The sequence below is a fragment of the Pteropus alecto genome, unplaced genomic scaffold, assembly GCF_000325575.1.
Source record: "Pteropus alecto unplaced genomic scaffold, ASM32557v1 scaffold172, whole genome shotgun sequence".
NCBI lineage: Eukaryota > Metazoa > Chordata > Mammalia > Chiroptera > Pteropodidae > Pteropus > Pteropus alecto.
The window spans coordinates 86,212-101,885 of record NW_006431924.1 but is presented as its reverse complement, the minus strand read 5'-3'; positions in this window follow the sequence as shown (position 1 = coordinate 101,885).

Here is a 15,674-nt window from a genome sequence, read left to right as displayed (position 1 = left end):
CTCACACACATAAAATAAAGGCATGCCATACCTCTCTTTAACATTTTTATAAGAAAGTGTGTGTGTGTGTGTGTGTGTGTGTGTGTGTGTGTGTGTGTGTGTGTGTGTGTGTGTGTGTTCATTTATGAGTCTTGACACTGAATTCAGACACTGCTTATGGCAGTGTGGGTGTTCTGACTCACATTTAGTTCACAGAAATGCATGATGGGTTGCTATTGTTTCCTACTCACATACTTCCAGGGTGGTCTCAGAAGAATTTGATAGTCTTGCCTCAGATATTTTAAAAATGATCCCTTCTTACTCTCTTTCTCCTCTCGAATTCGGAAATCTATTCTTTTTTTGACATGTATGTCCAGGACTACTTAAACTACATTCCTGAGGAGATGAAGCTACTGGCATCCACATGCCTAGTTGTAGGGTCTTCCCAGAGAGAGGCATCTGATGGATAAAGAGATAAAGCTCTTGCTGGACTTCACAGTTTGAACAAGAGAGATAGAGCAAGTCTTTGCCAGACACCAGACACAAGATGGTTGAAATAGGCAATCAAAAGATCATTGGGAAATTAGAGACTAATTAATAGTAGTTATCTGGAGATAAACTCTCTAGAATAGTGTTCATCAAACTATCATGCCCTATTTGAGTCAGAGTCAGCCTGACTCAGAGATAAAGTGAAGTCTGAGGATGATAGAATAGAGAGATCGATGGTATCAGATAAAAGACAAAACAGTGAGATCAATGAAAAAAATTAAGTTTGGCGAGAAGATAATATTCTAAGAAAAGGTGTAGTAGGTAAAGAGGTAGAGTCCAGAGATAAAGTGAGGTCTGTCTGTTTGGGGAACAGGATCCTGTATCTGTATGCACTTTGAAGAAAGAGAAGAAATGGCAAGTGGTGAGTGCAAAAAAAAAAAATCTAATAAGAACATGAAATCTAGTCACAGAAAGGACTCAGATGGCAGAGAGAAACAATAATAAGAGTAAACCAGAGAGAAACTAAGATTAGGGGCAGAGAGGACCCTGTTTGCAAAGACAAGAAAGTCAATTACGAAGGTGAACAAAGCATACATGAAGAGTTAGCAGAACCCAGAGGATATAAAACCATTGGTAGGGCACAAGGAAACTGATCAGTGATAATAGTGTTAGCTAATATCTGAGTGGCCTCTGGTGATAGAGAAAAGGCCAATGATGTGAGTAAAAGAAGCTCTGAGGGAGAAGGACTCCATGTGAAGTTATGACAAAATGAGAAGAAAGGAGATAGTGAAGGAGAATAGGTGAGAGCTGAGATAGTAACCGCTGGAGAAGGGCTTTCACAGAGTGCTCAGGACAAGATGACAAAAAGACCAGAACTAGAGAGAGCTAAGCAGCAGGTGGTTAGTAATTGCACCTATGGTGTGTTTTCTAAAAGAGCGAATGTCAGAGATAGAGAAAGCTAAAGTCAAAAAGTTGTGGGAGCCAAGAGACAAAGAAGACACAGCCCCCAGAAGTTCCCCACACAGCAGCTCAACTTTTGCCATTGCTACGGCAGTGATCTTACTGCAAGAATTAGTGGCAGTCGCTCTTAAGAGAGACCTTGTTCACGTGGCTGCTGGAGACAGAAGATACAAGCTCTAGACCAGAGAACAGGGACAGAAGGAGCTGGTATTCCTAGCTGGATTCACATTTTCCCACATCCCTGACTTCTCCAAATTCCTTTTGTTTTCACCCTAAGGCTTTCTTCACGTTGTCTTCCCTATGGTTTCTCCTAATCAAGGTCAACCTAAACTGTACTAGGGCTCTGGAATTTCATAGGTCATACAGGAAAGAAAGATCTGGAAAAGAGATTTACCTCTCCGTAGTCTCTATCCCAAACTGAGCCCACAAATCCATTATTTTGGGTAGAGTAAGTGGGAATCCTCGTTAACATAACCCAGTGTCTTATAAGAGCAGCTGATGTTATATATAAAAATGTATTTTGGTTATTTCCACTAAGAAGAGTTCTTTGATTTTTTTACCATATATTTTCTATATTTTTCCAAAAATTCTTTTATCTCTCAATACTTATTTTTTAGAAAGCAAGTACTAATAGATTTTTAACCCAAATATACCAATAACTAAGTTGAATGTAAGTGAACAAAACACTGCAAATAAAACAAGATTAGCAGGATGTGTTTAACAACAAGGAACAAACAAAAATGAATCTCTCTCAACACTGAACAGCACAAACAGAAAAAAATTAGTAAGCATATAAAAGATTTGAAAAACAAAATTAACAAACCTGACCTAAGACATAGGTCCAATGACATATCATGAGCAGTACATGAAACAACTGAAATTTTTTTTCTTTTCAGTTATACAAGGAATGGTTACAAATCTCCACAAGTTACAATGAACTAAGATTATACAATATATATCTGAGAACTTGGTAATATTAAGAAAGAAACAAAAATATAAGAAGAAAAAATCGATTGGCAATACTGTGGATCATATAAAAAAGGCTACCATGACAATTACAAACTATTTGAACTGAGTGATAGTACAAATATACATCAAAACATAGAGGTTATTAAGTGCTTTTATAAAAAAATGTATAAGTGCATATCTTGAAAATGCTGAAAATCAGTCATCTGAGCATTTGCACGAAGATATTAAAAACAGCAAATTATATCCATAATAAAAGAGAAAGAAGAAAATTTCAAAATTAAGAGCCAATATAATGAATTTAATATAAACTGGAGACAATAAATAAATTTGTATTTTTTAAAGCCAATTAAATTGTTAAGGGTGCATTGAGATTGATAAAGATAAAAACATGGAAACACATATAAGCAATATCAAAAATAAAAAAGGGTACATCTCCACAGATTCTGGCAATGTTAAAAAGACAACAGAATAATAAGAGCAATATTATGACAATAAATTTAAAAATTTAAACAAAACAGTTTCTAAAAAGTAAACACAACTCACAAAATTTCATAAAAGGAAAAACTCAAAAATTTTCTTAACTCTAATAAAATTGAATTGATAAATTAAAATCTCCCAAGAAATCCCAGGCCCACTTAAGAAAGAAATAAAATCTATTTTACTCAATGTCTTTCAGACACTATTGGAAAGGCAAACACATCCCGAATTGTTTCATAGGGCCAAAAACAGTTACCAAAATAAAAAGATATAAAGAAAGAAAAATTAGAGTTAATCTCAGTCACAAATATAGATGCAAAAATCCTAACCAATTTAGTAATATATAAAAGATTACTATTCATAATCAGATTTGACTTTATTCAAAAGCCACATGTCACCCTCTAGTGGCAGCCTGAAAAAATACACGGGGCATCGTAACTGATTCTACAGAGTGATGGATTCTACTTGTTCCCGATTGAGGCCTTGTGGAAACATCAGAAAAGATCTGGGCCCATAGGATAAGAGACATTCCTTTCGTGGTGAAGAAAAGTCTCCAGAAAAATCACTGAGGAGGGTTGTATCAGCCAGAGTTCCACCAGAGAAACAAAACCAATAGGATAGATAGACAAATGATGATAGATGATGATAGATAGGTGATAGATAGATAGGGAGAGAGATAGAGATGATAGATGATAGATAGATAGATAGATAGATAGATAGATAGATAGATAGATAGATAGATAGATAGACAGACAGATAGATGATAGAGAGGTAGGTAGATAGATGAGGATAGATACAGATAGAACTTATAAAGAATTTGTTTATGCAGTTAGAGAGAGAGATTGTATACAAAGAATCAATCAAGGTTACACAATTATGGGAGCTGTCTATGCAAATTCAAAATCTGTAAGGCAGGACATAGGAAGTACATGTTGGAAATTCTCTAGCAAAAACTGATGCTTCAGCTCATAGGTGAAATTTCTCCTTTCTTAGAAATTCTCAATGCTGTTCTTAAAACCTTTCAACTGATTGGATCAATCCCACCCAGATTATCCAGGATAATTTCCTTAATATAAATTCAACAAATCTTAGATATTAATTACATTTACAAAATACCTTCACAGCAACACCTGGGTTAGTATAGTTTTGATTAAATAACTGGTTATTATGCCTTAGTACATATAAAACTGACCATCTCATTCCACACTTTGTCAAGTTGGCACCCATATTTAATGTCTTAAACAATATTTAGTCTCTAAATAAAAACAATAACAAAGTCATACTTCTGTCTATTATGATACTGCTATCTTAGATATAATAGAAAACATGTTAAACCTTTTCCCAGAAGAGGATAGAAAGTCCTTGGGTAATGTTTACTCTTCTCCTTAATAATTCTGTAACTTATATACTGAGATAAAAGTTAACTATTATTAATACATCTTATCTTAGAAGATATGGGAATAAGAAAGGGAGACAAACATAATAGATTACATATAAATACATATAGATATGTATGTATATGTACATATGCACACAAACATATTCACACATTCAAGCAAAATAATAAAGCAATACTCATAACAATTAGAGTTTTCATTTTTTGCAACCGATCACATAATCTAATTGGTATTTACAACTACCTGCTTCTACTACGCATTCATTTTCCCTTTGCCCTCAGCAAGCACCTCAGCTGGTTGTGATTCTTTGCCTAGTGGAGTGATCCAAACATTCATTCCTGAAAGGTCTGGGACATTTGTATTTCTGCCTCAATGAGTAGTTGTAATTTTCCATTAAGTTAAATAACAGGACATGGTAGTACTAAGAAATGTTGTAAGAGATCTGTTATACTACAGACGTACTCTTCCCTACCTCTAATGTAAAGTAGCAGTTCAATTTCCTCTTAGAATCTGTATCAGCTGACCCATTCAGAATAGTAACTCCCTTCTTTGCCTGTTGATTCAGAGGCATGAGGACCCAAAGTGGCTGGGTCTTAAGTTCTGGTTCAATAAAATCATTATCGTGGTCTTGGTAGAAGCATTTCTCCCTTTAGAACTAAGACCTCCAGACCAGCAAAGCATAAGGTCATAGTAACAGGAAGCAAACATTTTCCAGTGCATCCATAGAGGTAATAGTGAGTGGTGCCACTCCTCTTCCTACTCCTCGATTCTTAGGCCTTTTAATACTGGCCGTGGGGAAACAAACAAACAAACAAACAAACAAAAGGGACCATATAGTATAAGCTGATTTGGAGCATATATTGCTTCCAAGATTGGTTGTTGGAGGGACTAGATGCAACAACTTACCCTTCACCTTAAAAGAGATATCTTGACATGCCCCCTACAACTAGATTTAGAAATTTCACTAAAGAGGCTTATATTTTTGTTGGATTTATTTACCCTCCGACATGCAAATTTCTTAACAATATATCTAGATTAATTGTACCTCTTGCTCACTAGGTCTAATCAGCAAAACATCATCAATGTAATGGATGTGATGTTTGTGGAACAGAAAGGAGATTGAGGTCCCTGCAGACTAAATTATAATATAGGGCTAGAGAGTTGATATATCCCTGAGGTAGGACAGTGAAGGTATTCTGCTGACCTTGCTAACAAAAAGCAAGCTGCTTCTGGTAGTCTTTGCTAGAAGGTACGGAGAAAGAAAGAAAAAAAAAAAAGCATTTGCCAGGTCAATAAATGCATACCAGGTACCAAGTAATGTGTTAAATTCTTCAAGCAATAAAATCACATCTGGAACAGCAGCTGCAATAGGAGTCACCATCTGGTGATATTTACAGCAATTTACTGTCATTCTCCAAGATTCATTTCTTTTCTACATGGGTTAAACAGGTGGATTGAATGGATATCTGTTGGAAATCACCACCCCGTTTCTTTCAAGTACTTGAAGGTGGCACCAATCTCGGCAGTTACTCCAGGAATGTGGTAATTCTCTTGGTTTACTACTTTTCTTGTTAGAGGCAGTTCTAGTGCCTTTGACGTGGTCTTTCCTACCATAACAACTCTCACTCCACAGGTCATAGAACCAATACTGGGATTCTTCCAGTTGTTGAGAATATCTATTTCAATTATACATTCCTGAATGACCAAATGATGGATTCAGGGACCCACTGGACTCACTGTGAGGCAGACCTAAACCAAAACTCCATTGATCATCTGACCTCTTTATGCCCCTACTCTGACTAGTGGAATCAATAATGTTTCAGGTTTCCTGAAATTAGTGTCAGTTCAGAGCCAGTGCCCAATGACTCTTCTAAAGTCTGATTATTTCCTTTTCTTCAATGGTCATAGATCTTTTTGAGGGTGAGTGAGAAAAAGATTAATTACATAAACTTTTTTGCTTTAGTAGAGTCCTTCCTTAAGACACTTGCCCCCACTCTTGATTAAAGAGGTTTTGGGTCTACAAACTGGCTCAAGTCTGGAAATTGATTGAGAGAACATGACCCTCTATTTTTAGGATGCTAGTTAGACTTCTATTAACTTGACCTAGAATTCTTGTACTTAAGGGAGGGCATTACAGTTTCTCCAAGCAAAACAAGGTTAACTTCTTCACACAGGAGTGGAAGGGCTACTTCTACTGGCAAAGGGTTCAACAGAATTTAAAGTTCTATGTCCCTAACTTGCTCGGAATAGTCCCATGTTTCCCATTCCAGTTTTTAAGATCTCATTCCCTCCCAATGAGTGCCCTCACTTTAACAAAAGACATCTTATAATGTTGAGAATACAGAAAATCCCTCTCTTTAGCTCCTCACAATGCAGCAAATTCCTGTAGGCCAAATTCTCTGCAAATTTTCTAAATATTTCTAGGGACTTGCCTTATTTGTCCCTAACACATTGTGACTGATAATAAAAACAAGTAGTGCAGACTCTCTCCAGCAGATGGAGCCATTAAATAAAGGTGTTCTTAGGAAAGCAACATTAGAAAACTCCGTTTTCTCTACGATCTTCTGAGATATTGAGAACAACTATTAACATCAGTAAATGACTTACTTACTATAACTCACTGATGAGGAAGGAAAAAGAAAAAAAACTCAATGAGTAAATACCATACAAGAAGCTTAGGAAATGAGAGAAAAGAATTGAAATTTTATCTGTTTTTAAAACTGAAAACAGCAGAGAAGAGCTGATATGGAGACTAGAGCGTGAAAGCATGAGCTGACCTATCTTTAGATCTTAGCGACACATCACGGTCTCTGGTGATCCCCAGAAATAAGAGAGGGAGGGTGTGTGAGTATGATCTAGGGACTGGGGATGAGAGGGAGTAAGGAAGAGCTTCTCAGTTCCTCAGAGCCAGACAAGCTGTTTACCGATATTGCTAAAACTGAACTGTAGCCAGGAACTATAAAACTGGGATATGTGAGGATTCACAACAAAACCCAGACAGTGCAGTGGACACGTGCCAATAAAATTTTGTATTCTCTTTGTCCCTACGTCACAGTGCTTCACGGATCTATTCAAGGTTGCTGTACAATGTCGTTATTTGCCATTTTAGAGGTATATTAAATTAATTTGAGTGACGAACAACACTATATTACCACTTATCTATTTTTGGACACATTGTTACTAATTTTTTCTACTAAAAGAGAATTGAAATCAAAATGAACATCCATCCATTATGAACAATAATTAGTTTATTAATTTATCAATTATATGTTTTCTACTAATATAAATCATTTCTCTCAAATGCTTCTAAGAAGAGAACTGATTTGACTTTATGGACCACACTGACTCATGAGTCTGTCAGATAAAAAGAGGTCTTAAGATTAACATTAGCATATAATCTGCTTAATCAAATATTATGAATTCACTCTCAGGTACTGTTTATACTAATTATACGTTTGTTGAAAGAGTAGAAGAGAAAATGGAAGTATGGAAGAAATCTGGCTTTTACAGAACCCTATAAGTGACAACCCCTCCATAATAATGTGATTTTTATGTTAGAAAGTTATGAAGTAAACATAACTATTTATGTTTAGATAAATAGTGGAAAAAGTAGTAAGTAATAAAATTTGATGTTCTGAAGGAATTTTTATTCAATTGGATTATAGTAGTCTCTTTCTCAATTTTGGAACTAATCAGATTATCAACTGTATGTAATCATTTGGTATGTGAGCTCTTCGAAAGGAGTCCAAATATATCAATCTCTTAGTAAGTTTAATACCAATTTACAATAGTTTCAAAATTCAGATTGAGAATTTAGTAAAATTTGGAAAGAAGTAATTCTGAACTCTCAAACTGTGGATGTATTGAGAAAGCACAGAAATCATTTGTCACTAGTTGGACCACCATTTGTTCATCTCCACGATTCATTTCTCGTACAGCCCAAAGTTAGCCCAAATTTTTGAAAAAAGACAAGGATTAAAATATTTAAGTAAACTAGTCCACTCATCTCATTTCTCAGTTTCTATTAACTATAGAATGATACATCTCCACTCTAAACATAGACGTGAACTATAAAACTCATACACAGATTGTGGTAATTAGGCTGTATAGTAGGAATAGTGGTGACAGAACCAGGACTGAGAATTTGAGGTACACCAGCTGGGGGGAAAAAAAGATCAGGCACTACAGGGTGAACATGGACACTAAAAATTAGATGCTTTTGTGAAAAATAATTGACTACAGAGGTATGAATTAGAAATTCATTTCATCATAATGGTTGGAAGAGTTGAAGTGAACAGTATCTCAGATAAAAATTGGACAAATAGATGATGAAATGCAAAGTAATCACATATTTGTTTTTAAAAACTCACTCTCTGGAGTCCCAACCTCAAATATTAAAAAATAATCACAACTTAAATAAGTAGTTAGTATTTTTTGAGCATAGTTCTAAGTGCTTTCAAAACATTAAATACATTTGAGCTTCACCAAAAACCTATTAGACCTGTTATTATTTTCCTTTTAAAGATAAATATATTCTTCCGGAGAATTTGAGTAAATTTATAAGGTTTCATATCTAGTAACTGGCAGAGTTGAAATTTAAACTCAGGCAATCTGGCTTCAGGTTCTATATTTAACGACTCGGTTATATTGCCCCTAAGGGCCAGATAGTGAAGTTAATTGAATGAAGATAAGAGTTTTAGAGTCTGTGATGAACTTGGGCAGACATTCTATTGTTTTCTGTTTAAACCCCCTGTGTGATTAAAAAATAAAAACCCATAATCATAAACCAAATACTCTGACCGAACCTGGTCCAGCATTGTATAAATTATGTGTATCACACATACATCTTAGTCCACAAATATTTACAACATTAATGTTAGCAATCGTTAACAATTTTCTGAGGGAACCATTTGCGTTTCTGAGACTGTGTCAGTTAAATAAAAGTTCGTCTGTGGTCTAATACATCTCAATACAGAAAATTTCATATGAAAAATATACTTTTGAATATTAGAATAATAAATTTCACCCTTAAGAAGTTGACATGCTTTATGATATTAATAGTGAGAGCTATGTAAATAATTATAGTTACAATCAAGCTATCAGACATCTCAAGGTTAAATTCAATATTTAATAATCATAAGTTTGCTTAGTTTTATGGCAATATATTAAGCAGTCTCCCTCTCTTTGGTCCTTATTATTAAGAAATATTTCTCTAAGTGTATATTTTTCTGCAAGTCCATTTAAAAACTTTTAAAATAAGTTTTAGTAGAAACAAATTTGGTTTTTGTTTGTTTTAATTTCTTTTTAGGGCTCTTCTGGAATATTTCTCCTATTAGCAGCTGTCTGAATTTGAATTCAGACAGAATCCAAATTCAGACTGCTGCTAATAGGAGAAATATTCCAAAAGAGCCCTAAAAAAAAAATATCTTCTGGAATATTTTGAGACGAGTTTCCTGAATGCCAAGAGCCTTGTTTTATGTTTATTACTCTCCCCTAAAGAACAGTATATTTTGCATCTCCTATAGCAAGCACTACACAATGCATGAACAGAGTAGGCATCTGAATGACTAAATTAAGAAGTGAGCGAATGAAATTAATATCCTCATTATCGAGGTGCTTGGAAACACCAGTTAAACCTTTAACTCTCCTTTCTTTTAGGTCCAGGGAACAATTCTACGAGTTAAGAGAAATCAGTTTTATCAAGTTTTCTATCAGCAGAGTTCTAAGAGTTCATATAAATAATGAGTCTAGGGATCAGGCCAAACATCAATTTGTTATTTTCTAACTCTAAATCTACTCTTCATCACCTGCTCTGTTTTAATGGAGATACACTAAATATTTCTCCTTTGTCAGTGGCACTACATTAAGTTTGTCAGTTGAGGATACTGGAGAGACTCTGGAAGAGGAAGAGTTTCTCTTCCTGATTCTGATTCATCAGGCTGCTTTGTTCATCAGGCTGCTGCAGTTTTGGTTTTCTTCAATATCCTGTGGCCGACTGAACATAGTACCTTCCCCTGGGCAACTTCTAATGGCACTAACCCTCCAGGTGCCTTCATAATGGAGTGGTCCCAGCTGGGCAGCTCTGATGATGGGCTTCCCTTCATGTAACTTCTGGTGATCCCTCAGTGAGCTCCCAATTGTAGCACCTTCCTATGGACACGTTCCTCAACCCTCCAGAAGGCAGATTTGCAGATTTGCTGACATGGCACCTCGGCTAACATCTGCAGTATCTACTGAGCCAGGCTTGTGCCCTCCTTACTAAGGTCTGGATTTCAGTCCACAGTTTAATATGGGGGAGGTCTCTTCCTTGAGACTTTTGTCTCAGCCTGAGGTTCCCTATGTCTGATATTTCTGTATTTTTAGAGTTTTCTTTACCTCCATTTAATCCATGCCTCATTACTCCAATCCTCTATTAATAATTTTTATATCAAATTTTCCAAGTTTAAATTATTGTGGGTTTGCCCCCTAATTAAACCCTAATTGATATAGGAGGAATGTATAAAATGAATAAGTATCACAAAAATAAGACAATATTCTCCTGAGCCTTCTGTGTAATTGGTATGTTCTGGAAATAAGATATAACTAGGTTTCTTTTCTTTTTTTTAGCAGGCTTATTATTTACGTTAAATGTGATTATCCACAAAATAAACAAACAAAAAACAAACAGGAAACACTTGTCCCAGCTCCTATTATAAAGAGAACTACAACATGAAAACCTATATAAAGTAATTTTCAGACTATTCTTTGATCGTTTCCAATTTGAGACCCCACATTTGAAAGGATGACAATTTTTTTAGTACGAGTACAATTAAAACTAATGAGCTTTAGATTGTTGGGCACAGTAATCCAAATTGTCAGTTAAGTTTATGAGTTGCGAATGTGATTAAACAGGTTGACGAACTCAAACTTCTACAAAGGTTAGGAGGTCACGTGAGTGAAGAGGGTGCTGTGAGGACTGTAACAACCTGGAGAACATGTACTCCATTTCAGCAGTTGCACATAGATTTTACTATGACTGAAACTCCATTCAGAGATTATGATGGAGTTGGTCACAAATGGAACTCCAGCATGTGTGTGTTTTAAAATCAAAGTTTTTCCTAATGTAATAAGGTTTGAGGACCCCTGTCCTCTTCCATTCCAGCCCTTGGCTCTCATAAAAAGTATTGCTAGGAAGGATTACAGGCCTGGTGATGACATATTTCAGCGTTTTAGGAAACCCAGCTTTTCAAATATCATCAAATATTGAAAAAAAAAGTTTTTTTAAAAACAGTGTTTGTGCAAACAAAGGAAATATAAAAGCTGAATCCAACTCATAAGTCACCAAGTTGTAGATTTTGAATTGGAGATTGTTTTTCCCAAAGAGATATAAAATTTTTAAAAGAGAATTTGGCTTTTGTAGAGAAGCACAGGAGAAAAATACATGATTTTTGGAATCAGACAACTTAGTTTTAGCTGTGTGAAACTAAGTTTAATATTTTGATTCATGATCTGAAAAATACACATAATAAAATATGGTCTACCTAGAAAACCCAAGACTTTCACAAAGATTGATTATGCAATATCCAGAAAAGTGTGTTGTTTATCAGCTCTGGCTTGATGAGAGGACTCAACTGGTCTTTTCAGAGGTCTGCATTTCTCTCCAACTTTTTATTTTCTTACCCTGTGATTCTGGGCTTCATTTCTAACTTATTTCCTTCCTAAGATTAAAAAATAACTTCAGCATAGAGACTCTTTACACTTCCTAATCCCAGAATAAGAGAGATACCTTCCCTCTCTCATATCTTTTTAGAGATATGTCTGTCTTATGTATCAGGTAAAACACTTAAGAAAAACTCAATTACAGGAGACTATTTCCGAAGTAAAGTAATTTTTGTGTTATGGAAGATAAAAAACTGTAATTAGTCAACTGTGCAGGAATGAAGCACCATACATAACTGTCCCCACAGGTCCAGATTAGATTTAGGAGATTTATCCCAAAAGAAAATTAAAATGCTGAAAGTTATACTAGATAATATGTGCCTGTGGAAAAAATAAGAAAAAACTAAATATTTAGTCCAGAGAGTAATTGAAGAAATGGCTGTAAAGTAATTAAAGAAATAGCCATGTACAAAAATTATTATAGAGCAAAAAGTTACAATTAGTCTTTCTATGCCCACTAAGAAAGAAAGAAAAAAAAATAACTAAAAGCTAGTAATGTAAGATTTGGAAAAAAAATAATTTCTAAACATGAGGAATTCATGCTAAATGTATCTCAAAAAAATTGTCAAAGTTTTGAGATACAAAGTCAATGCTGTGAAGTATGGAAAGCTCAACACTTGTACTAAACAAGGGAAACCTACTCCTATAGCACTTTTATAATGAGAAACCAAATACATTAAAATAGAAGTTAAACTAGTTCTTGTCTGCTTCAATCAAGCAATCTAGTGTCAGTTAGTGTATCAGTAAATAGCAGCCCTTCATGCAGCAAATGTCTTAACAAATGCTGAGTTAAAGAAAAGTAAAAAATTAGTATTCCTAACAATAAATTTGGGACTAAAAGAAAAACTAAATTGTTTTGTATTTATATATAAGGTTTAAAATGAAGTGTAGTAGATATTGCCTTTATGAAATTGTATCTGAGGCATTTATTTATGTGCATGTGGAGTTTTATATGTAAAAGTCAGTTATTTAGAAAATTTTATGTACAAAACACTCAATTCTATGTTAATAAGTGAATAAATACCTTTGTAGTAGAAACAAACTTATAAATCATTCTATCAGAATAAAAATATTGTATTTGTTATATTGCAAAATAGTTACTGAATTAAGTCAGTGAGAAGTAAATTTTCTTTATGTGCAGTTGCTTTGAAAGAATCCGTAGCACTCACAAATACAAATGAAATCATAAAGTATTTGCTCGTCTTAGCAGTTTGTTCAATTTATTTATAGGTTGAAACTGAATCTGTGGGAAATAAGTTTAACTGAATTGTTGTTGAGTAGAGGTTAGCCTTGGCCTGGGACTCAGGTTTCACATGGAAGAAGGAAGCCACATTGCCTAATAAAGCAGTGAGAATGAGGAGAAAGAGACCAAAGAATAAATCTTGGCAACATATTAGAAGCGTAAAAAACATTTTTTTCTTTAAAAAATTGAAAGATTTTTTGAATGAAAAAAGTTAATTATAAAATAACATAAATTATATGATACTACTATATAAAATTTTTGTTCTGACTTGACACATATTTTTAGTTCATGAACTGTTTGTATGTAGTTTCTTCCATACCCAAAGCTTCTATTGACTCATCCACACTGACAATCTCAAGTGGACCTTTAATTAATATATCTTCCCTAAAATCTGGAATCTTGTATACAAATGCCTACTAAAAGACTCCACCTAGGTGTTCAGAGGAACTTTAGCATCAATGTGTCAGAAAATAAACTATATTATTCAACTAAATATGTTCCTTCTGTATTTCCGATCTTAGCTACAAAAAATAGAAACCGCTAGCACCAATGGAAAACACTTTCAGCTCCTTCAGGCACTGGTATCTAAATATTGCTGATGTTATTGTGCCCTGCTTCAGACTGATTTCTCCACTCCTCCTGCTTCTGTGTATAAAAGCTTTCTACTCATGATATGAGTTGAGTACTTCCTACTGGCCGAGACCACATGCCCCTCGGTTCAAGGAGAGGCTGGGAAGGTGCGAAGCTTTTTTAACCTGCCATCTGGACTCACATGGTGAAGAACTGCCTAAGCAAAGAAAAATGATTCAGTTGCTGTATATCTGAAATAATGACAAATAAATATTCACTACACCATATTCCTCCAGTTATCCAAGTCAAATGTCAAGAAGTTATCCCACAATTATCTGTCTCTTTGTATAGCTACTCAATAGGATGTTTTGCAATGGGAACAAAGAAAAGTGGAGTAAGGGACATAGTACGACATTAAAGACGGTAAACAGAGAGACAAATTTTAAAAGAAAAGCATGTAGGGATCACTGATAAGTCCAGGGCTTCACGCTACCAACAATGAATAAAGGTCTCTTACACAAATGGAACCCTCTAAAGTTCTGGTGAAAGGGATGACTGAGAAAAATGAAACACACACACACACACACACACACACACACACACACACTACCAGATCGTTGTATGTGATTCATAAATTCTTTGAAGTTCAAAACTTATTTGGAATGTGAACTTTCAAAATTTAGTACATTTTCCCTTTAAAAAAAAAGGATCACAAAACCTAGTACAGTATTAAGTTGTGTGGACTCAGAAAACCTTCTGGTCTTGACTAGAGTTTCTATATTCAGTATTGATGAATTTAATTTTCATGTATAATTAACAAATCTATCTTATAAATTAGAAGTATGAAAATAAATTGAATTTGTTGTTTTCCCATAAACAAAGAAAATCTCAAATAGCAATGACTGGGTATGGTGAGCAAATTTATTGCTTATTCTGGAAATATGAAAAATGATATCATTGAAATGCAAAAACTACCTCCTCTGAATTTTCATAATATACTTCTCATCTTTAAAAGCTAGTACGCTTTGTGGTTAAATTTAAGAGGAAGGTGGCAGTGAGCTAGAACTTAAGGAACACTGGTTTTTCCTTTCCTTCAACATATATTAAAATTCTTCATCCTGGGAGATTTCAATATGGTGATTCTTTCAAAAAATTTATTTAGCAAGAGAAAGGAAGAATATTCATATAGAAACATAACTAATAATAAGTGTATATAAGAAGAGTTCCATATAAATTTTGTCAATGGTTTGAGAAATGATAGCTGTTTTAAAGGCAGATTAGAATGTGAATAAACAGAAGGAGGAGAATGACATTTCTCAAGTGGGTGGAAGAGAGGTTGATGCTTCAGCTTCTCAGGGTACTTCCAATTTGGTCAATTCTAATGGCTCCCTCACTTATTACCCATGTACTTGGCTTTTGGCTTTTTTCATTAGGGGCTTTTGGCTTTTTTCATTAGGTGATTACGTTTTCACTTACTTCCTTCTAAGCAAGCCTATGATCAAGTGTGAATTTTTTCAGGCTCTGACGTTCTTGGCTATTTATGGCCTCAGCACCTCCCATCCTTTAATATGGTTATAAATATGAGTCATTTCTTATTATTGCTTCCAGCTAGATCCTACTTAGACTCCTAAGGGTTAAACTGGTGAGCTAACCATTTTTCATGATTAGTCATCTTGATTTTGTAGAGTCAGTGCTATCTACTGAGTGTGTGAAAGGATCACTGAACTAAATGAAATTTAAAGAGCTCAGAAAGAACTGTAGAAAGACTCTCAAGGTAAAGAATGGAACTGGAAGGAAAAGTTCTGTTGAACAATTTTCTCCTAAATTTTCTGTCAAAGTAATCATTACTGAAAGTCTGAGTTCAGTGAAGGTGCTTACAGACAATTAGTAAA